The sequence below is a fragment of the Heptranchias perlo genome, chromosome 6, assembly GCF_035084215.1.
Source record: "Heptranchias perlo isolate sHepPer1 chromosome 6, sHepPer1.hap1, whole genome shotgun sequence".
NCBI lineage: Eukaryota > Metazoa > Chordata > Chondrichthyes > Hexanchiformes > Hexanchidae > Heptranchias > Heptranchias perlo.
The window spans coordinates 10,704,569-10,728,364 of NC_090330.1; the positions used below are offsets into that span (position 1 = coordinate 10,704,569).

The 23,796-nt window shown below is 41.5% G+C and overlaps 1 protein-coding gene across 3 annotated transcripts in view; it reads left to right on the forward strand.

Annotated features, from left to right (window-relative positions):
• The first annotated feature begins 317 nt into the window (after positions 1–317).
• Positions 318–23,796, forward strand: part of LOC137322737 (interleukin-5 receptor subunit alpha-like) — a 56,605-nt gene continuing 33,126 nt past the window's right edge. The window contains exons 1-2 of one of the 3 annotated variants that reach the window (XM_067985742.1): positions 318–486; positions 7,717–7,963. The gene's annotated coding sequence lies outside the window, so the exon portion shown is untranslated. The remainder of the gene's footprint in view (positions 487–7,716; positions 7,964–23,796) is intronic. The other 2 variants (XM_067985743.1, XM_067985744.1) reach the window with 2 other exon arrangements.

Sequence of the window (23,796 nt, forward strand, 5' to 3'; positions counted from 1 at the left end):
ATTGCTCCTAATTTCTATGGGTGATATATGTTCAGGTGGGGATGGTGTGTGACTTGGAGGGGAATTTGGAGCTCACAGTGCTCCTATGCACCTGCACCCCTTGTCTACCAAATTACTCCAGCATAGATTTGTTACAGTATTCAAGGTTATAAACTGATCAGGTGAAGCCTGATATATATAACAGTTTGTGTGATCCCTCCATCACTGCCTAAAGGACCCTGTCTTCAGAGATTACGGTAAATCAGTCGAACAGGAAGTTTTGTTGTTCATCAGAGCAGTGACCACAGTAGCAGGAAACGGACAGAGGGACTTCCCTGTTCAGAGCAGTTCTCACATTGCACCACACGGAGGGATGAGACACTTAACACAACTGTTGTTATTGTTCCGACGAAGACTCGTTCACCTTGTTCGTGGAGACTGTCTCAGGATGAAAAGTTCGCTTCTCTCTCTCTTTACAGAAACCCTTTCAGCTCTCTCATTCTAACAGTAAGTTTTAAGTTTAATTAAGTTTTAACTCGCACGGGTAAAAACTTTAAAAAAAACTTTTAGTAACATTTAATCATTTGATTCGTTTAATTTTTTGGCATCATTTTAAGTGATTTTATTTTTTGTCACAAAATTCACTTTTTGGCAATTTTTCTTTCGGTTTCTCTCCGTGTTCTGTTGCCATACCAATAGACAGTGCTGGACTCTTTTAGTTAGGTATTCTATAATGAGTGATGAGGGTACTTTCTGACCTGGTTCAAGTGTCAAGACTCTAGAGAAGCAATTGTAAACAATTTTACAACACCAAGTTATAGTCCAACGATTTTATTTTTAATCCCACAAGCTTTCGGGGGCTTTCCCCTTCCTCAGGCGGTGTGGAAATGACAATTTCGAATCCTTCGCATTTTAAGATCACATAACAATGCCTGGTGATTACTGCCCGTTGCCAAGGCAATCACAGTGAGCAGACAGAAAGGTGTCATCTAAAAGACCACTGAATATACAACCCCCCCAAAAAAAAGAGAGAGAGAGAGAGAAGGAAGACAGTCAATGACCCGTTATATTAAAAACAGATAACATTTGTTCGCTGGTGGGGTTACGTGTAGTGTGACATGAACCCAAGATCCCGGTTGAGGCCGTCCTCATGGGTGCGGAACTTGGCCGTCCTCATGGGGGGTTGTATATTCAGTGGCCTTTTAGATGACACCTTTCTGTCTGCTCACTGTGATTGCCTTGGCAACAGGCAGTAATCACCAGGCATTGTTATGTGATCTTAAAATGCGAAGGATTCGAAATTGTCATTTCCATACTGCCTGAGGAAGGGGAAAGCCCCCGAAAGCTTGTGGGATTAAAAATAAAATCATTGGACTATAACTTGGTGTTGTAAAATTGTTTACAATTGTTAACCCCAGTCCATCACCGGCATCTCCACATCCTAGAGAAGCAAGGCAGTGAGTGAGTGAATGAGCTAGTTTGGTTTAAAAGGAGGATAGGTAGAAAGTATTGAGAATGTCAGTAGATGTGATATCGCCCGTTTTCTGTCTCCGCCCAAGTTGAATTTCACCCCCAAAGACTTTTTGTCTCCTGAATTTCTTCTCCTGAAATCACCAACTCATTGCTGGGTTGCAATCTCATGGGCACGGCCTCTCCTAATTCCATGCCGCCTCTAAGGTATCATATCTTACACCTGCTCACTAATGACTAACAGGCTATATCGGCCAGCGTATGGGTAAGGCCATAGCTAAGGCCAATCCTCTCCACAGCATATCATACGTGTACAATCAATGGTGAGAATCCAGGGTGATTTTTCTTCTCCCCCCCCCCGCCAGCTGACGTCATTATTGCCACTCTGCTTCAGAGTGTTTGCCTACATGACAGGGACAAGTTGCATTTATATAGCATCTTTAATGCAACAAAATGTCCCAAAGTGCCCTACAGAGGTGTAACCGAAAAATAGACGCTGGACCAAAGAAGGGGCCATTTGGAGGGGTGGTCAAAGAGGTTGGTTTTAAGGAGAGTCTTAAAAATGAATTGGGAGGTGGAATATGGAAGGGTTTAGACAGGAAATTGCAGAGCATGGAACCTAGGTGGTTGAAGGCACAGCTGTTAACGGTGGGGGGAAGAGAGGGGGAGATGCACAAGAAGCCAACAACGGAGAAATGGAGAGTTCAAGGGGGATTATAGGGCTGGAGGAGGTTACAGAGATAGGGAGGGGTGACGCCATGATGGATTTAAACATGTGGATGAGAGTTCTAAATTTGAGTCATTGAGAGATTAGAAGCCAATGTAGGTCAGCAAGGGCAGGGGTAACAGGAGAGCAGGACTTGTGCAGGATATGGTACGAGCAGCATAGTTTTCGATGACCTCAAGTTTACGTAAGGTCGAGGACTGCATTGGAATAGTTGAGTCTGGAGGTGGATTTCAGCAGCACTTAAGCTGAGACAGTGGTAGATAATAAAGAAGGATTAAATGGTCTTTGTAATGGAGAGGATATGAGGTCGGAAAATCAGTTTGGGGTTGAATATGCACACCAAAAGTAATTTATTGCGTAGTGCTTCAATGTGATCAAGCACTATATAAATGTAAATATTAGAAAACGCATCTCAGACCAGGGACTGAATGTAGGACCTTCCTGATCTTTGTGATTCAATTCCACACTGGAGATGGTGCATTTGGAAACCAAGGCATGTGGGGATCATTTAGCAGCTTCCAGAAAGTGTTTGGAGTGTGAAACCATGCATCATTTTCGATGCATCAATTGAAGCATCAGTGATATATTTCAATATGATTCATACCGTTGTGTTGTTGATTTGTAAATGTGTAAGAAAAACTTATTTTGTGAAGATGGTTCCCCTTTTATGATGGCCAGACTTAACATTCTGTAAAACTAGGCAGAAGCGTAACCATGTATAAAGAGTTTTGGGGGGTCAACATAGAGCCAAATGTGGGATTAGGAACAGCGGTTCCCCTCTCACATTTCAACCTACAATTACATCTTGTTATTGAGAGGACATAGTACCAATCTACGGCCTTGCTGCTCATTCACATTTAGTGTTTGATTCTGAAGCAACTTATTTTTGTCTCATTTGCAAACCAAGGTATCTAGGGAGCATTATTGTTCACCTTCTGACAATGTGTTTTTTTTTAAGTATTTGTGTAATATAACACTTTTTTAAAAAAGTTCGTGTCTAATCTGAAAACTTCCTACATGAACTGATGTTGTAACTGGAAGTTTTGAAGATATTTAAAATTTTTGGAATAGAATATTTCCAAGGAGTGGGGGGAGTTTTCAAGTTTTCTTTAATTCCTGGAAGAGCCTGAAATAATTTGAAACACTTCCATTTTTTTTGTCAAGTCCAGTCATTTTGTTTCACAGTGAAACTGAAAATGCAAACTTTTGCAAATTGTATTCTTTTTTCTATTTTTCTAAATCTTTTTGAGTTTCTTTTGATAATTTCTCCCCTCGTCTCGAAGGCATTTGATCCTTATTGGGTTATTGTTCCGCATGCTGCAAGAGCTCAGTCAAGTATCATTCATTAGATGTGTTCAAGAAGGAGATAGATAGATATATTTCTTAATGCTAAAGGGATCAAGGGATATGGGGAAATAGCGGGAACAGGGTACTGAGTTAGACGATCAGCCATGATCATTTTGAATGGTGGAGCAGGCCCGAAGGGCCGAATGGCCTACTCTTGCTCCTATTTTCTATGTTTCTATTCCTCACGTGTGAGCCTAGACAGCGAGTGTCAGCAGGCTATTTGAATGTGAAGTCTGATCCTGTTCTCGCACCCATACATTCCAGTAGGAATCAGGAGCAGAAACCCTGGCTGACTTATTTTTCTTTCATAGTAACATTAGGAACAGGAGTAGGCCATTCAGCCCCTCGAGCCTGCTCCGCCATTCAATTAGATCATGGCTGATCTGCACATCAATTCCATTTACCTGCCTTTGCACCATATCTTTTGATACCTTTACCCTCTATCGATCTCGGTCTTGAAAGCTCCAATTGTTCCAGCATCCACAGTGTTTTGGGGGGAGAGAGTTCCAGATTTCTACTACCCTTTTTGTGAAAAAATGCACCTGAATGGCCTAGCTCTAATTTTAAAATGATGTCCACTTGTTCTTGATTCCCCCACCAGAGGAAATAGTTTCTCTGTATCTACCTTATCAAATCCCTTTAACAGTAACACCTTGATCAGATCACCTCTCAGTCTTCTATATTCAAGGGAATACAAGCCAACTTTATGCAACCTGTCCTCATAATTAAACCCTTAAAGCCCCAGTATCATTCTGCTGAATCTGCACTGCACCTCCTCCAAGGTGCCCAAAACTGAATACATTACTCCAGATGGGGCCTGACCAAGGTTCTATACAACTGAAGCATAACCTCCTCCCCTAGCCCATGGGTGCTGAGGTCAACTGTAGTGGTCCAGCGACTCCCCCCAGCTGTGATGAGCTAGCTCAGTGCAGATGGGAGTTGAACGTAGGACTATCCGTTCTGTAGGATGTAATGCTGCGCTGCGTACGACTTTTATTGACTAGGCTGTCGGGGGAGCACCCTTAAAGTTAGATCTTCAACTTCCAAAGTTTGGATACGATGGTCAATTGGAGTGGGTACGGGTCAGCATGAAATAAATAATGGACCAGGAATGGGATCTGGTGGAATAAATAAATAATGGAGTGTGAGCAGAATGGTACTAAATACATTATGGAGTGGGAACAGGGTTGGTATGAAACATATAAATGATGGGGTGGAAAGAAAGAAATAAAGAATGGAGGGAAATAGGGGGCCTGAAATAAATAAATAATGGTGCTGGATTAGGAAGGTATAAAATAAATACATAATGGAGGAGGAAAATGCTGGCATAAATTAATGAGAATGTAATTTATATTTAATGTAATGATTTCAAGGTTCAGTTCAATTGGGGCAATATAAACTGTGGGGCCTGCTTTATTTCAAGCTATATCGAGAGCGTCTTGGGGATTGAGTGATAGAGAAGGCAATTTTATTTAATATTGAGAGACAGTGTTATGTATTAATTTACAGTAATGTGGTTCTATATTTTATTACGTCCAAATTGATGGTCTGCAGTGCTAGGGCAGTTGGGGGATCAAACTGTCGGGACACTTTTAATAGGTACTATCAGATCTACCAGTTGCTCATAATGAGTTGGAGGATATGCTGTTTTATAACAATGTGATGTTATCTCCTACATGGCATAACATGATGAGAGAATAAGGCAAATTCCACTTTCATTGCATGGTTATTCTGGGATTTTTACTCGTGCTTTAGGGATTGAATTTCAGGACTGTCCATTACTCTGTGAAAACTACAAATGAATAGCTTTTATTATCTTTCTATATTTCTTCACATATATTAATTTTTGTCCCTAACCATTTTTAAAGCTTAGAGTACACCAAGATAGTATGCAAGATGTCTCAGTTAGAGTCGGAGAGCTGGTATTTAGTCGTATTATGTAGGGAGAAATGAGGTTTAGCTGCATTTGGGGGCAGTCTTGCAGCGGGGGTAGTTCTGTGCTCTGATGGGGTGGAATGGCACCTTGGATAACATCTAGTCAGAGAATAGGATGAAAAGGGTTAATCAGGAATACTGCAGCAAACCTGGTTGATTCTCTGAAGGGACTTGTTAGTGTATTATTTCTGTGCTGTTGCTTTAATTGTAACTGAGTTTTAAAAACTGCCAGAGGATAAAGAAAAATATTCCAGCAATTAAGGTGCTGAATGCATCCTGAGAAATTGGATATGCTGTGCATGCTCAGCTTCGCAATGTTAATTCATCACAGCCCTGGTCAAGAATATCAAGTCCAACCCAGGCTTTCGGGAGAGTCATATAATCAACACAACACAGAAGGGGGCTCTTTGACCCATCACGCCTGTGCCAGCTCTTTGTAAGAGCTTTCCAATTAGTTCCACTCCTCCGCACTTTCCCCATAGCCCTGCAATTTTTATCCCCTTCAAGTATTTATCCAATTCCCTTTTGAAAGTCACTATTGAATCTGCTTCCACCGCCCTTTCAGGCAGTGCATTCCAGATCATAACAATTGTTAGACTGAGGCAAAAGTCTGACAGAAAATGTGATACTGGGAAATAAGATTTTGTGGACAGGATTTTTAATAAGATATAGATAAGTGAATGTTGCCCATAGTTGGAGGAAGTGGTGTATCTTTTAGCCGTGTTTATTGTATCAGGCTGAGAAAGATTACAATGCCAGCCCTGGAACAATCAAGATTATAAGAGTTCTTGTAATAATGTTTTAGGAGTAGCAGCACCACCAGTGAAGGAATTAATAACAATTGTTACCAGTTCAGTAATTTTGGATATACTATAGATATGTAGACAAAGCTAGATATACCACTGACATCACTTGCTGCTCTGCATCAAGAAGTATTTTCATGTCCTAATCCCCTCTTTATCCTCCAATTCTGGCCTCTTGCGCATCCCTGATTTTCATCGCTCCACCATTGATGGTCATTCCTTCAGCTGCCAGGACCCTAAGCTCTGGAATTCCCTCCCTAAATCTCTCCGCCTCTCTGCCTCTCTCTTCTCCTTTTAAAACGCTCCTTAAAACCTACCTCTTTGACCAAGCTTTTGGTCACTTGCCCTAATATTGGCTTCTGTGGCTTGGTGTAAAATTTTGTTCGATCATCGTTCCTGTGAAGCGCCTTGGGACGTTTTACTACGTTAAAGGCGCTATATAAATGCAAGTTGTTGTTATATACCGAGACACCACCACCATTAATACGATTGTGCGTGAAGAAGTAAAATGTGTCACTGTCTTTGCAGCTGTTGTTAAATCATTTTGGTGCTCAGAAGAGATGCAACCATGTATAAGTAGGTGGAAGGCTATCAGAAGCAATTCTGGTACTTGGAATGGGATAGAGGGTGGTGGGGGGGCATGACCCATGCTAAAAAGGAATGGGGGGTGGGGAAAGTTTCTCAACCCAGTGCTGGTTGGCACAAAGGTGCAGCGGCAATGTGAAAGAAATGAAATCATGTCCTAAGAATAGAGTCTGAGCGATCTGTCATAAGAAGTAAAATACTTCGTACTCGGCTGAAAAAAAGTTTAGATTGCAGGGTTTGCAGTTCTGGTTTCTCTTTTGGATTATAGTTCCTCAAAATATCTGCCAGCTCAGTGTTGGCCTAAAAAGAAGCTACACCTCATAATGCATTTGAGCAAAGCATTAGCTTTGCTAGCGCTACCCCCATTGCAGTGTGCTACTTTAAGTTCCAAATGTTTCCCTTTGAAGATCAGGAATTGTCAAAGAGCCCGCACACATTTTTGGCATGACCCTTCATCAGAACTCATTTCCAGAATGTTAGCCTATTCTCTGCTGACTGACCTGCTCTGCAATTCCAGCAAATCTATTTAATTTCAGCATTAATGTTTTTTTTCTTCTAATCATCCTTGTTTTATGCTTTGAAGCCATTTGGTGTTCAAGGAGGGCACATGGTAATTTGACATTTTAATTTTTTTAATGAATTTCTCTCCCTCTTGGGAAGTACTTCTCATCTACTTAATCCCTTATGTTAACTAGTAATGCTCACGTATTTAACTAAAAATACCCTTTGATCGAAAGATTGATTTAGATCTATCATTTGGTTAGTGGTGTTTGTAATTTTGCTAATCTAAGATGTAAGGCAAGTAGAATATTTCAACACGCACCCTGTTTTACCTCCAATTTTTTTTTCTCCCCTCTTCTGAATATTCAGGTTCTTGGAGTCAAGCTCCAAAGGCACTACCAGTCCTTTGGTACCTCAGCCACCTGGCCTAGACAAGTGAGTGTCGGCAAGCTGTTTAACTTGGAAGGCATCACTGATGTGTCTGATCTTGTTCTTCATTGGATCTTACAGCACAGGAGGTGGCCATTCTCTCCAAGGCCTTGACATCCTTCCTAAAGTATGGTGCCCAGAATTGACCACATTACTCCAGCTGAGGCCTAACCAGTGATTTATAAAGGTTGAGCATAACTTCCTTGCTTTTGTAGTCTGTGGCTCTATTTATAAAGCCCAGGATCCCGTATACTTTTTTAACAGCCTTATCAACTTGTCCTGCCACCATTAAAGATTTGTGTATGTGCACCCCCAGGTCTCTCTGCTCCTGCACCCCCTTTAAAATTCTACCATTTAGTTTATATTGTCTCTCCTCATTCTTCCTTCCAAAATGCATCACTTCTTGCTGGATATCCATCTACATACAATCTCCAACAGGTGGGCACTGGATAGCTACCAATTGGGCACCACTGTTGACTTCACCCCACCGCCCCCCCCCCAACCCCAAGTCAAGGGATGCTGAGGCCAACTGCTGCTATGATTTAGATCAGCTAACTCAGCATAGGCTTGAGATTGAACCTACGACCTTCTTCCTCTGTCTGAATCATTCTCACTCCCTCAACTAGCTGACACATTAGGAGAGCAAGTCTGAGGTTTTTCATTAGAACACAATAAGGATGATTAATATTCGCACTTCGGCATCTAATTATAACCTACCTGTGGCTTTGTTGTTCATGATTTGTGTAGTCAGTCTTGATTGTGCCATGCATAATGAACTCACAGCATGATGAATGGTTTGAGTAATGTTTGGTATCATATCCCATTTTTTGGTGTTACTTGGCAGACATGTGATTTTTGTTCTGTTTTGTTATTGTTCAGCTCCATTACCTCCTACATTTCTCTGCAAATACATTGTTTCTCATAATCTGAAAATTGTAGGAGTAGGTAGCAATGCATCGTGGGTCTCAAAGGTTCATCAATAAATGAGGAGAGCCGAATATAGCTTATCCTTCCACAGAAACTTAAATCCCATAGGAACCCCCACCCTGGCTCCCTCACAGCATCTAACCTCTTTAGGTGTCAGCCAGTGGCTCAGTTGTTACACTCTTGCCTCTGAGTCAGAAGGTTGTGGGTTCAAGTCCCACCCCAGGGACTTAAGTACAAAATCTAGGCTGACACTTTAGTGCAGTACTGAGGGAGTGCTGTGCTGTCTTTTTGGATGAGACGTTCAACCGAGGCCCTGTCTGCCCTCTCAGATGGACGTAAAAGATCCCATGGCACTATTTCTAAGAAGAGCAGGTGAGTTCTTCACCAGTGCCCCAGCCAATATTTGTTCCTCAACCAACATCATTAAAACAAATTATCTGGTCACATATCTCATTGCAGTTTGTGGGATCTTAATATGCACAAACTGGCTGCTGTGTTTCCTACATTACAACAGTGACTACACTTCAAAAGTACTGAATTGGCTGTAAAACACTTTGGGACGTCCTTTGGCATCTCCAACGCCTTACCCAGGGTAACAACTACACAGAACAAACTTGCATTTATATACGTCCCAAAGCATTTCACAGTCAATTGATTACTTTTGAAGTGTAGTCATTGGTGTTATATAGGAAAACACAGCAGTCGTGTTTGCCCATGGCAAGGTCCCATAAACAGTAATCAGATGAATGATCAGTAGATCTGTTTTGGTGGTATTGGTTGAGGGATGAATATTAGCCTGGACACTGGGAAAATTCTCTGTTGTTCTTCAACTAGTGCCATGGGATATTTTATGTCCAATTGAACTAGTAGACTTGGTTTAACATCCCATCCAAAAGGTAGCATATCTCACAGTGCTGTACTCACTCAGCACCGCAAAGAATGTCTGGTTTAACTATTTACAATCTATATCAATGACTTGAATGAAGGGACCAAATATATGGTTGCTAAATTTGCTGATGAGACAAAGGTAGGTAGGAAAGTAAGTTGTGAAGAGGACATAAGGAGTCTGCAAAAGGATATAGATAGGTTAAGTGAGTGGGGGGAAAAAATGGCAGATGGAGTATAATGTGGGAAAATGTGAACTTGTCCACTTTGGCAGCAGGAATGGAAAAGCAGTATTTTATTTGAATAGAGAGAGATTGCAGAACTCTGAGGTACAGAGGGCTCTGGATGTCCTAGTACATGAATCACAAAACGCTATATGCAGGTACAGCAAGTGATTCGGAAGGCAGATGAAATGTTGTCATTTATTGCAAGGGGAATGGAATATAAAAGTAGAGATGTTTTGCTACAGTTGTACAGGGCATTGGTGAGACCACATCTAGAATACTGTGTGCAGCTTTGGTCTCCTTATTTAAGAAAGGACATAATTGCTTTGGAGGCGATTCAGAGACGGCTGACTCGACTGATTCCTGGGATGAGGGGGTTATCTTATGAGGAAAGGTTGGACAAGTTGGACCTGTATACACTGGAGTTTAGAAGAATGAGAGATGATCTTAGTGAAACATATAAGATCCTGAGGGGACGAGAAGGGGTAGATGCTGAGAGGATGTTCCCCTTGTGGGAGAGACAAGAACTAGGGGACACAGTTTAAAAATAAGGGGTCTCCCATTTAAGATGGAGATGAGGAGACATTTTTCCTCTGATGGTCATGAGTCTGGGGAACTCCCTTCCCCAGAGAACGGTGGAGGCAGGGTCATTGAATATTTTTAAGACTGAGTTAGATAGATTCCTGATTAACAAGGGAGTCAAAGTTTATAGCAGGTAGACGGGAAAGTAGGGTTAAGGTCAGAATCAGATCGGCCATGATCTTATCAAATGGCAGAGCAGTCTCAAGGGGCCGAATGGCCTACTCTTGCTCTTAATTCGAATGCTTGAATGGAAAAAAAAAAGATTTTTAGAGCTCATATAATAATCTGATATTCTTGAATCATAAACCTGGTCAGTCAGCCTTCTAGATTTGTGCATTAGGCCAGTTGGTTTCTAGACACAGTCTGATTGCACAGAGACATTCTGTAACCAACATATTCTCCATTTGCAAACTGCAGGCCACGGGATTTTTATCCTTATTTTAGGTGAACAATAAGGTTGAAAGATCTCAACAGTTTGGGCTGTGCAATCTTTCACTGTGTTTTGGTGGATTTTGAAATGTTTTAGTGTGGAGCATGGTTTAGCTAAAGCGTTTTGAAGTGTCAAGTGCTGTCTGGTGGAAGTCACCACCTCTGCTGTAACAAAGGAGGAACTCAAGTACATAGAATTATATAGAATTACATAGAATGCACAGCACAGAAACAGGCCATTCAGCCCAACAGGTCCATGCTGGTGTTCATGCTCCATAGGAGCCACCTCCTAACCTTCTTTATTTTGCCTCATAAACACATCTTTCTATTCCTTTCTCCCTTATGTGTTCATCTAGTTTCCTCTTAAATGTATTTATGCTAGTCACCTCAACAACCCCTTGTGGTAGTGAGTTCCACATTCTAACCACTCTCTGGGCAAAGAAGTTTCTTCTGAATTCCCTATTGAATTTATTTGTGACTATTGTATATTTATGGCCCATAGTTCTGCTCTCCCTTGCAAATTGAAACATCTCTACGCCTATCCTATCAAACCCTTTCATAATCTTAAAAACCTCGATCAGGTCACCCCTCAGTCTTCTCTTTTTCTAGAGAAAAGAGCCCCAGCCTGTTCAATCTTTCCTGATAGGATGATACCAGAACTGAAAGGTTATACCTAATAAATCTTTCTCGTACCTTCTCCAGTGCTTCTATATCTTTTTTATAATATAGAGACTAGAACTGTTCACAGTAATACAAGTATGGTTTAACCAAGGTTCTATACAAGTTTAACATAACTTCTCTGCTTTTCAATTCTATCCCTCTAGAAATGAACCTCAGTGCTTTGTTTGCTTTTTGTATGGCCTTATTAACCTGCGTCACTGCTTTTAGTGATTTGTGCATCTGTACCCCGGATCGCGCTGCTTCTGTACCCTATTTAGACTCTTATCATACAAGCAGTATTTGACCTCCTTATTCTTCCTGTTAAAATGTTCCACCTCACACTTATCTATATTAAAATTCATTTGCTAATTACGTGCCCATTCTGCAGGTTTATTAATGTCTTCCTGTATTTTATCGCAATCCTCTGTATTAACTGCACCCCCCAATTTGGTGTCATCCACAAATTTTGAAATTGTACTTCCAATTCCCAAGTCCAAATCGTTTATGTAAATAAATCGGTGGTCCCTGCACCAATCCTTGTGGAACATCACTTCCTACCTTTTGCCAGTCTGAGTAACTATCTTTAACCCCCACTCTCTGTTTTCTGTTTCATAGCCAGCTTGCTATCCATTCCACTACTTATCACCGACTCCACATGCTCTGGCCTTAGTCATGAGTCTACTATGCACTACCTTATCGAAGATCTTTTGAAAATCCAAATATATTACATCTACTACATTACACTTGTCTACCCTTTCTGTTACTTCTTCAAATAATTCAATAAGGTTGGTCAAGCATGATCTTACCTTTTGACTATTCTTTATTATATTTCCAGTTTCTAGGTGTTTTTCTATCACATCTTTGAGTAAGGATTCCATTATATTTCCTACCACCGACGTTAAGCTAATTGGTCGATCGTTCCCTGGACTTGTTCTATCTCCCTTTTTAAATATAGGAATCACATTAGCTGCACGCCAGTCCTCTGGCACTATTCCCTTTTCTAATGAATTTTTAGATACATGTAGTAGTGCCCCTGCACGGATTCAATCCATCTGGACCAGGGCTTTTATCCTGTTTGAGCTTGATTAGTTTATTAATTATCTCCCCCCTTTCTATCTTAAATGTCTTTATCTTTTTTGATGTCTTCTTCTAATGTCATGCCCACCATGTTAGCCTCCCTGGTAAATAGTGAGGCAAAGTAATTATTTAATATTTCTGCCATTTCGCTGTCATCACCTGTGAGTTTATCATGTGTATTCTTTAGTGGCCCTATCCCTATTTTTCTTTATTAATGTGTCTGTAGAATATTTTACTATTTCTTTTTATTTTCCTTGATAATTTAATTTCATAGTTTCTCTTTGCCTTCCTAGTTGTTTTTTGACTTCTTTCCTTTTCGTATTCCCTTTTGTCATCCTCTTCTTTGTTGTCTACGTACTTAGATTATGCCTTTTTTCTTTAGTTTCAATTTTGCTCTTATTTCTTTATTCATCCACAATGAATCATTACCATTCTTGCCTTTTAGTGGGATATATTTGCCCTGGATTCCATTGATCACCATTTTAAATGTTTCCCACTGCTGCTCTATTTCTTTGTCAGTAATTTTTTCCAGTTTATTTTCTCTCGTTCTATTCTCATCCCCTTAATATCAGCTTTTTTTCCAATTTATTACTTTGGTCTTTGTCTTACTTCTGTCCTTCTCAATCTTTATGTTAAACCTTATTATGTTGTGATCCCTATTACCTAGATTTTCCCCCAAGCTTACTTCTCTTATCTGCTTTGGTTCATTTCCCATTACTCGATCCAGCAGTGCTCACTCTCTTGTACATACTGGGTAAGAAAGGAATCCTGCACACATTGTAAAAACTCCATTCCCTGTACCCCTTTATCTTCCTCTCCTTGCCAGTTTATTTGAGGATAGTTAAAACCTCCCATGACCGTTATTCTATGTCCTTTACTCATTTCACTCATTTTTGCTAATATATTTCTTCCTCCACCTCCTTTCCATTATTAGTTGGTTTGTAGTATAACCATAATAGTGTGATCAATTGGCTGCATTTTAAGGAAGGCAGCAAGCCGGCAGGACTGTGCTACTGTTCACATAAGCACTCGTTGAACACAGACGGGTGATCCTTGCGGTAGGAGTCAGGATACAGCAATTCACATGGTGAGCTACCAGCACAGAGTTTTTTGTTTTACTTCAGGCAGCAGGTTCAATGTTTATGATGAGGGTATTCAAAAGCATAGTCAAAATTTGATAATGTCATATTGTGGTTAAAGAGGCAGATTCACCATCAATTGGTTCTAAAGAACTATGATTGATGTCAACCTCCTTTTGTTACCTCGGTCTCTTCAATATTTTAAACAACGGTGATGACATTGCCAAAGAATACTGACGCTGATGTAGAAACATAAGAAATAGGAGCAGGAGTAGGCCATACGGCCCCTCCAGCCTGCTCCACCATTCAACAAGATCATGGCTGATCTTTGACCTTAACTCCACTTTCCTGCTTGATTTCCATATCCCTCAATTCCCTTAGGGTCCAAAAATCCATCGATCTCAATCCTGAATATACTCAATGACTAAGCATCCACAGCCCTCTGGGGTAGAGAATTCCAAATATTCATGACCCTTTGAATGAAGAAATTCCTTCTCGCCTCAGTCAGAGACTATGTCCTCTTGTTCTAGACTCTCCAGCCCAGGGAAACATCTTCTCAGCATCTACCCTGTCAAGCCCTCTTAGAATCTTATGTTTCAATGAGATCACCTCTCATTCTTCTAAACTCCAGAGAGTATAAGCCCATTCTACTCAATCTTTCCTCATAAGACAATCCTCTCATCCCAGGAATCAATCTAGTGAACCTTCGTTGCACCGCCTCTAAGGCAAGTATATCCTTCCTTAGGTAAGGAGACCACAATTGCGCACAGTACTCCAGGTGCGGTCTCACCAAAGCCCTATACAATTGCAGCAAGACTTCCTTACTCTTGTATTCCAACCCCCTTGCAGTAAAGGCCAATATATCATTTGCCTTCCTAATTGCTTGCTGTACCTGCAAGTGAAGTTTCTGTATTTCTTGTACAAGGACACCCAAATCCCTCTGAACACCAACATTTAATAGTTTCTCACCATTTAAAAAATATTCTGTTTTTCTCTTTTCCCTACCAAAGTGGATAACCTCACATTTCCCCACAGCAAAAGTGACCTGAATGTCATCACTGGAGATAGTTATTAACCCAAACCAGCATTGATTAGCTACAGTAGAAATTACGCTTGGCGTTATTAGTGGATGAACACTTTATTTTGAGACATTTCTCTGTCTGTTTTAACAGAGATGGGTTAATAGCTTCTTAAAATAACAAACAGAAGATTGTTGTACAAAAGCATTAAGCATTTATCCGCTAACAGCTCCCTAATGCTGCAGGAAGTCAATAGCCTTTCTAAGGAAGTATCCCTGATGATATCATCAGCTTTGCTGCTTAAACAAAAATATGCAGAACAATAAATTGAAAAGAACACAAGAAACTGAGCATTGCTTAATGTTAATCATTTTTTATAACTGCTTTAATTCAAGGGCATTGTCTTCCAACGTGACTAAAACAGATCATCCATTCATTTATATCACTGCAGCTTGTGACGTCTTGCTTTGCGCAATTTTGGCTGCTGCGTTTCCTACATTACAGTCAGCGACTGCACTTCAAAAGTACACCATTGGCTGTAAAGCGCTTTGGGACGTCCGGAGGTCCTGAAAGGCGCGATAGAAATGCAAATCCTTTCTTTCTTTGAAAACAGGACTGGCTGAACTTCATAAGATTTCTTCCAATGTGCAGCAAATCTCATTGAAATGCTTGATAGTACCATTTGCACTTGACGTCATTGTCGTGACGATCACTTGTGGCTCGTCTAACTTCGCAAGACATAAGAATATAAAGTCGCGTTGTTTTTTTGATGAAGAGACCATGCAAAGGATAAGTTCCTGATGATGTGACTTGATCTTTCATATCAAAAATCACTTTACAACGATTTTTGTTGCATCTTACCTGCCTTAGTGCAATAAGGGAACAAAATTAAAAAGGTCACATTGCTGAAGCAGGATAAAGCTCAGGTGTTTTTTTTAAATCAGGTTTTTTTTTACTGTATTTTCATGTGAGGCTGGTTTTATATTTGCTGTTTCACAAGGTGCAGTCTCATCATGTGGTTCAGCAGATACTGTTTCTGAAATAAAAACAGAAAATGCTGGAAAACATTCAGCCGGCCAGGCAGCATCTGTGGAGAGAGAGAAAAAGATTTCATGTTTCAGGTCGATGACCTTTCGTCTGAACTGGAAGAAGTTAGAGATTTAACAGTTTTTAAGCAAGGCGAACAAGTTGGAAGAGACAAACGGAAATCCAGTCGGAGAGAAGAGCCGAACGTCTTCCTGGGAGAGAACGGCAGTGAATTAAACACTAAAACAAAAGCAAAATACTGCTCGATGCTGAAAATCTGAAATAAAAACAGAAAATGCTGAAAACACTCAGCAGGTCAGGCAGCATCAGTGGAGAGAGAAACAGAGTTAAGGTTTCAGATCGATGAACTTTCATCACGACTGGAATTGTATTTGTTTTTTTTTAGAGGGCGGGGAGTAAGAGAGCAGCAATTTAGCATTTTTTTTTCATCCAGGCATGGAGAATCAGATTGGATATTATGGGGTAGATTTTCAACTTTCAGCCCAGGCATAAAACTGCGATCTGTGGAAATGAAAATCGGGTGCTTTCTAGTAACGGGCAGTCAATCCTCAACACAGTTGGGTGGCAAGTTGAAATTCTACCCCACAGGGCTGTCACTTTGTGCAATAATGAAGACTTACACACTTCTAACTTCAATCTTTAGCCAGCCACCCAATGTAAAAGTCAACAGGGGTCATTTTGACTCTGTGCGATAGTGTAAAACGGGCAGTAGCGAATCGGCAGCCCCATTTACATTTCTCCCATTTTTTTTATTCCCATTGTGGAAATGAAAATCGGGAGAGAGATGTAAAACGAGCTGCCGATTTGCTATCGCCCGTTTTACGTTGTCGCACAAAGTCAAAATTGCTCCCGACTTGTGGGTTCTCAACTTGACCTTCAAGCACTAGGCAAAAAGTCACTATTGGATAAGTATCAGGTTGAGTTGCTCACTCAGCTGAGTCCATTTTGATTGAATATACTTTGACACAACTTTCAGCATTAATCAGCATCTCCTGCATTGTTGGGGCAGTTCACATTTCTATATTACGTAACATACTCTCAATGTCTCAATACTGTGTGATCCTGCTTGCCATCTGCCATATTGCTTTGACTTGCAACCTTCCTGTAAATGGTATTGTGCTGATGTGCTAACATCATAATGATCAGTTGCATTTCAGTCGAACTTCCATTTGTCAGCTGCACTGTTTCTATTCTAACGAGACATGCATAATATTATAAAGATTTTACATATGCATGCACTTTTGTGTGACACACCTTGGTTGTCCATCACATTTCAGATGTCACACGTTGTCTAATGCAAAATGTTTGTGTTCAGTTTAAAAAATATATCTATGAAGGGACAAAGGCAGTCATTTGCAATATACAGAAAAACTCTTCAGATACAGGACACACCAGAGCCATAATGTCTACAGACTCCCAACTAATACGAAACTGAGGCTCTAATGTCCAAAGTAAATAGCAGTAACCTTTGAATGAACTCACTCAGTGTTTACTTAACAGAATAATACATTGGCCCGGAACTTGCTGAGAAAATAACAGCGTGTGAACGCCGCACACTGTTGTTAATGTGCAAATCGGCGCAAATCAGCCAGCAACTTATGGTGAGGAAGAGATACTCTGTGAATTGCGAATCGCAACAAGTTGCTGGCTGTAATACCTGATATCTGCACCGCTCTGCCGTTAGCTTCGTGAAAACGGCATCTCACCCTTAACCTCCCCGGGATTTTCATGAAGTTGCTGCATTTTCACATTAATTACTATTAAACTTGCCAAAGAAAGTTAAGTCTAGTAATTATCAGTGGAAGTACCTTTTTAACAATGGCAATTAACAATTATCACAATCAACCTCATGTTCAGAAAGTGAACAATTAAAAGTATGGAGTCTCATGTTGGAGATTTAAAAAATGTTAAATTTTAAATTTTTACATTTTTTTTCTTCCCTTTCCTTTCTGTTTTTTTTCTCCCTCATAGTCCAATCTTACTTCTCTTTATTTCTCTTTCGGTACCTGATTTGACATTGATTTCACCCACGCTAATCCACCCTCTTACTCAGTCCTTTCTCTTTATTTCTCAATCCTTTAATCTCATTCATCGAGGTCCCAGGTACCCCGTTGCCTTTGACGCACCGTTATCAGCTCGCACTTCCAGCAACTGTGTGGACAGAAATGTTAAAACCCAAACGTGCACAAACAAATCTAACTAACAGGGCACACTGCTCCAGTATTTCACATGATATAATGCAGAGATCCTTATAAAACCAGTGCATCCTCTGTCTCGCTGTGAAGAAAGCCAGTGACGATTGGGCTGTAATATTATTAAAACTGGATCATACAATAATTAAAACAGCACAGTGCCCCTAGAATACATTCTGTCTGCGACACTTCTTTCCTATCCGCTACACTACAAGTGACACCTTCAAATTGCTGTATTACACTTCAGAAAAAAGTGTAAAGAATCGAAGGTAGTCTTTTGATACAGAAGCAAGAATTTCTGTAACCTCTGAGTTACCGTACTAAGCATAGGTGAGAAGAAGCAATTATTTGACATTAACCAGGATGCCTGTAACTCGAGTTATATTACCAAGCGCAATTTTTTAAAAAGCCAAAAGAAAGTCAGTGTATGAGCTACAATCTGAGGATCGAATAAACTCTAACTCACTCGATATTTACTAAACAGTAAATTTTGTGGTTCTAAACCTGGTGGATCTTTGTGGGTGAGGGCAGAATTTGGGGTGTAAGAGAGGGCTTCCTCTGTGTCAGGAATCTCATATGGAGTCCCTCTCATGCACAGATGATGATCTCCAACCCAGGCAGTGTGGGACGGTTGGGCAGAAGTCCACACTAATTTTACGCTAGCTTTAAGTTCTATCCTAAATTCTGCTGGAAGTGAGAGAGAGTGTAAAATATACTCACCTTAGCTAAGGTGCAGCAATGCACATGAGGGGTTTAGGCCAGGATGATATCTCAGGCTGGATTCTTCCTCTCCGTGTTAGCATTCAAGTGGGGCTGGACTTCTGGCCAACTCTCCCACACTGCCTGGGTTGGGGATCATCACCTGTGCATGAGGGGGACTCTGTATGAGATTCCTAACATCGAGGAAACCCTCCAGCGCCCAGCTGCCATTGCTGCGGCAGGTTCGCCACTGTACCAGAAGAGGCATTTAAAGGGGCAGAAGATCCCAAAGATCCTGTAATCGTCAGCCTTGTAGGCCTTGATAGAGACAGGAAGTTAGTGCGGGCCAGGTTGGAGGGAGAAGAGGCTGCTGCAAGTCCTTCTCTCTCAACTGGGGGACCTCAGGGCTTTTACCACCATTTTCCAGGGCCTATCTCCTCCCTCCATCTGGTAGTTCTGGGAAGCAGTGATAACACGGGCGAACATGAGGTAAATCTCCCAGGGACTGGTGACTCCAGTCCCCATGCCCCCGGAGGATTAGGTAGAGATGTTAAGTTGTCCTGGCAAGGGGAAGGAAGTCCAGGTTGGGTCAGGGAGGCAGCGATAGGCCTCACCACCAGATTGTGCCTCATTTTCCACCACTATCCCACCCCAATTTGCCCATAAATCTTAAATTCTGTCACTCGCATCCTAGAATCTGCCGATTTAACTTGTGCCATTATGAAACAAGGGTAACTTAGAACAGCAACTGAGGAAGGCCGACATTGAGACCCTAAAAATATGTTGCTGTGTTTCATTGCACTGGTAGGATCATAATTTTATTTTAGATTGATGTTTTGTCAAAGCTTTTTCTTGCTTTTTACTTTGAATGCTCCTAGCTTCAATTGGAAGTCTCCTTCGAGATTCTTTCTTGCTTGGGAATCTCCATCAAAGGAAAGGAAAGGTTCGAAAATGTTTATCCTCATGGGGGATTCTCATCTTTATCATTTATTTATTGGAACAGAAAGAGGAGGAGGAGCAGTATGCATCCTGGGAAACCAGGCTCATAAAACAGCATTGAAGGAGATCCAGACGGTGCCGCAGGTACCCAACACCGAGCATAGTCCCAAAAGATCATTCCTCAATACATCCATAGAATTATGTGTCGGGAGGTTTCTGTATTCTGTGGGCTGTGTGCTGAAGTTCCTGGAGCTGCTACTCACATCAGAATGTTCTGAATTGTAGAGAATCCCTCCCTGATAGCGGCATTGGACCCTGCTGCCATCCCTGCCATCTGCTGCCATCTGCCGCACATCTTCAGACAGCCTTTGCAGTGCCTTCATATGGTTCTGATGCTCTGCAAGCAGTTGTCTTCTCATGGCAGGACCCCTGGGACCTTTGTCTGAATGCTAAACAGCCAGGGTCTGACATTTTCTAAGACTGCACTCGGGTACATCATGCTCCACCTCGTCATCTGGTATCCATGCAAGTTGTCAATCACCCTATGCCAATTCCTCATGTAGACTATCTGGATCACCGGAGGCTAACCTATCTGGGCTGGTCATTGGAAGTGATAGGAGTCATGATGGAGTGAGCCAGTCTTCTGCTGGTGAAGGTCTGTCTTTGCTTTCTTCTCTCTCCCTGCAGTATCTCTCTTGCTTCTGGCTCCTGTGGAGATCAAAAGAATGATTAAATGCCATGAATTTCCCACTGTCCACTTTTTCCCTTTCTGTCCGGTTCATTTAAGAGTCTTAAAAAGGAGAAACCACTTCTGACCTTTGACTGTTAGCACTTAGTCAGCACAAACCAGCTGTGGGTGCAGGCCCTCTCACACCTCCGCCCTCAACAGCATTAACTGAATGAGTTCTCATGATTTGCTGTGCTACCTTCTCCTGCTGTCCCTCCTGTAGCCTTTCCTGCTTGGAAACTCTGCACACACTTTTCCCGCATGACAAAAGAATGCCCGTTATTGTCAGTCACAGACTGTTGGATGTGACGACTGTTTGAGAATTCTTAGAATTTCACTTATGGAATTCCCACTGAAGTTGTGAGGTTTCAACGGGGCCTGCGTGCATTGCCGGACGCTGTGTCCATTTAATTGAAGTCTTCCATGTGCAGATGTCACTGCCGATCATTTAGCACACAGGGTTAGACCTATGAATGCACTTTTAGGGTAAGTACCGGCCTACTGTCTGAAATGTACAAAATACACATCAACTGCAGCTCGCTCACCCATCACCCCTTACTTGCTCGCCTCGACTAGCTCCCCACCCACTAGCGCAAATGCTTTCCCTGCCTTTGGAGGCATGTAGGTTACCTCATTTGGATTACAGAGCTGCAACACAGAAATAACTAAAATTGCTCTAACTCTGTTTTTAAAAAAAAATCACCTCACCTCGCTTATACCCATGAGTGGAAAAGTATTTTTTATCTGTCGATCTTGAGAACAGAAAGAAGTACACACAGAAAATGAGCTAACGCCGTGAAACATTTCTGCCTCTTCCTTCGTTCGTAGATAAGCCAACCACAATAGAATACCACAAGTTAACAAACATTTTCTTACAAAGCCTTGTCTACATTTTGAATACTCTCAAGTAGAAGTAATCAAAATTGAGTGTTCTTTAACCACTGATCTGATGGGCCCACAAACAGCCTTGCAGTATGTGCCTGATACTAAAGTCCTGTTCACCCTTCTTGCCCACGTCAACTGTCTCTCCATCCTCTAGCACATTGGTTTCAATTTCCTCGTCCTCCTTTACAAACCCCCCCAAGTCCTCCTACCTCCTTTCCGCCTTCCATTCTGACTCAACGAAGCTGTAGAATCATAAAAAGGTTATAGCATGGAAGGAGGTCATTCAGCCCATCGAGTCCGTGCCGGCTCTGTGCAAGAGCAATCCAGCTAGTCCGACTCCCCCGCCCTAGCCCTGTAGCCCTGCAAATTTTTTCCTTTGAAGTACTCATCCAGTTACCCTTAGAAAGCCATGATTGAATCTGCCTCCACCACCCCCCTGGCAGTGCATTCCAGATCCTAACCACTCGCTGTGTAAAAAAGTTTTTCCTCATGTCACCTTTGGTTCTTTTGCCAATCAACTTAAATCTATGTCCTCTGGTTCTTGACCCTTCTGCCAATGGGAACAGTTTCTCTCTATCTACTCTGTCTAGACCCTTCATGATTTTGAATATCTCTATCAAATCTCCTCGCAACCTTCTCTGTTCCAAGGAGAACAACCCCAGCTTCTCCAGTCTATCCACATAACTAAAGTCCCTCATCCCTGGAATGTTTTGAATTAATTATAACTACAGTAAGAAATGTGCCCTCCTCTGCTATGTTGCAACATTAATGAAAATTGGAATTACAAACTTGGGCTTCCATCTTTCTGAAAAATAATTCCCTTTTTGTGGCGGACATGTGTTTGAAGAAAATAGATTATGCGTTTCTTAAGCAACCTCCAACGGGTTAAGTAGATTTTTTTTTAAAAGAAATGAATGTAAGTGCATTATTTTTACTTCAAATGTAGATCATAGAATGATACAGCACATAGGAGGCCATTTGGCCCATTGTTCCTGTGCCGGCTCTTTGAAAGAGCTATCCAATTAGTCCCATTTGCCTGCTCTTTCCCCATAGCCCTGCAAGTTTCCGTTGTAACAGCGCAAATTCTTTGTATAATGTTGTTTTGTAAGTTGGGAAGATTAATATAGAAGACTGTTTTTATAATATTCGGTGTATAGTCATTAAACTTTAATGTTTAGCAGTGAGTTTGACCTTGGATTCTGCTTTTCAGGTTGTGGTCCACAACACTCAAGATTTTGCAATGTACTGGCAGATTATGCTAGTTGTCTTTCGCCTTCAAATATTTTTGCCACATTTTTCGTCTACTCTTTTTCTCATGTTTTCTATTTCTCATTTACAAAAGGGCCCTGATGGTACAGTACTATCTATGACATAAGACAAGAATGTAATTGTTTCGTCTTTCAGGTGAGACCGTTAAACCAAAGCCCTGTCTGCCCTCTCAGGTGGACATAAAAAATCCCAAAGAAGAGTAGGGGAGCTCTCCCCAGTGTTCTGTCCAATGTTTATCCTCAACCTACTTCACTAAAATATATTATTTGGTCATTGTCACATTGCTGTTTGTGGGACCTTGCTGTGCGCAAATTGGCTGCCGTGTTTCCTACATTACAACAGTGACTACACTTCAGAACGTACTTAATTGGCTGTAAAGCGCTTTGGGACATCTTGAGGTCGCACTGAGCAGTGAAACAATAAACCGTTTTGGAGCCTGGTCAGGGATTCAGCAGGGGACAACACCACTGCTACCACTATCAGCACAAACCTTCAGTACGAGTGGTCTCTGCAGATTGTGTTACCCATGGTGAAGATGAAACTCAGGTTTATGAGATGAAACTATTGGTGACTGTATAGGACAGAGGGATGGAAGGAAGGGGTGAGGAAGGGATTAGAGAAAGACAGCAACAAAATGGGAATCAGCGAGAATGAGCGGAAAAGTGTGGAGGAAGTGATGGGATTAGAGAGTCAAGGGGAGTAATTTTGATTTTGTGCGATACTGTAAAATGGGTGATAGCGAATCTACAGCCCGTTTTATATCTCTCCCGATCTTAACTTCCACCGACGTCAATTAGAAATAAAAATCGGGAGAGATGTAAAACGGGCTGCCGATTCGCTATCACCCGTTTCACACTATCGCACTAAGTCAAAATCTATCCCCAAGGAGTGGAAGAATGAAAGAAGAAAGAAAATGAGAGAGGAAAGGGCGGTAGAGATTGAATGAGGGAGACAAGGACAGAGGGAATGAGAGAGAGAGCATGATAGAACAGCTGAGAAAGGAGGAAACAGCAAATGAGACAGACATCAAAAGAAGACACTAGCATTTATGTAGTGGCCTTCAAGTTCTCGATTGTGATAGAGGGAAATCCAAGAGCCAGTTTGTGCACAGCACATTCCCACAATCAGCAATAAGATAGCTGACCAGGTCATCGGAGTTAACGATGTTGGTCAGGGTTAAATGTTGGGCAGGACACCAGGAAAACTCATCTCATGTTCTTTGAATAACGCGATGGGATCTTTTATATCCACCTTATGGGGCAGACGGGGCGTTGGTTTAATCCGAAAGACGGCACCTCTGTCAGTGCAGCGCTCTGTCATTATTGCACTGAGATGTCACCCTAGATTAGACTCTGGAGTGGGGCTTTGAACCCATGACCA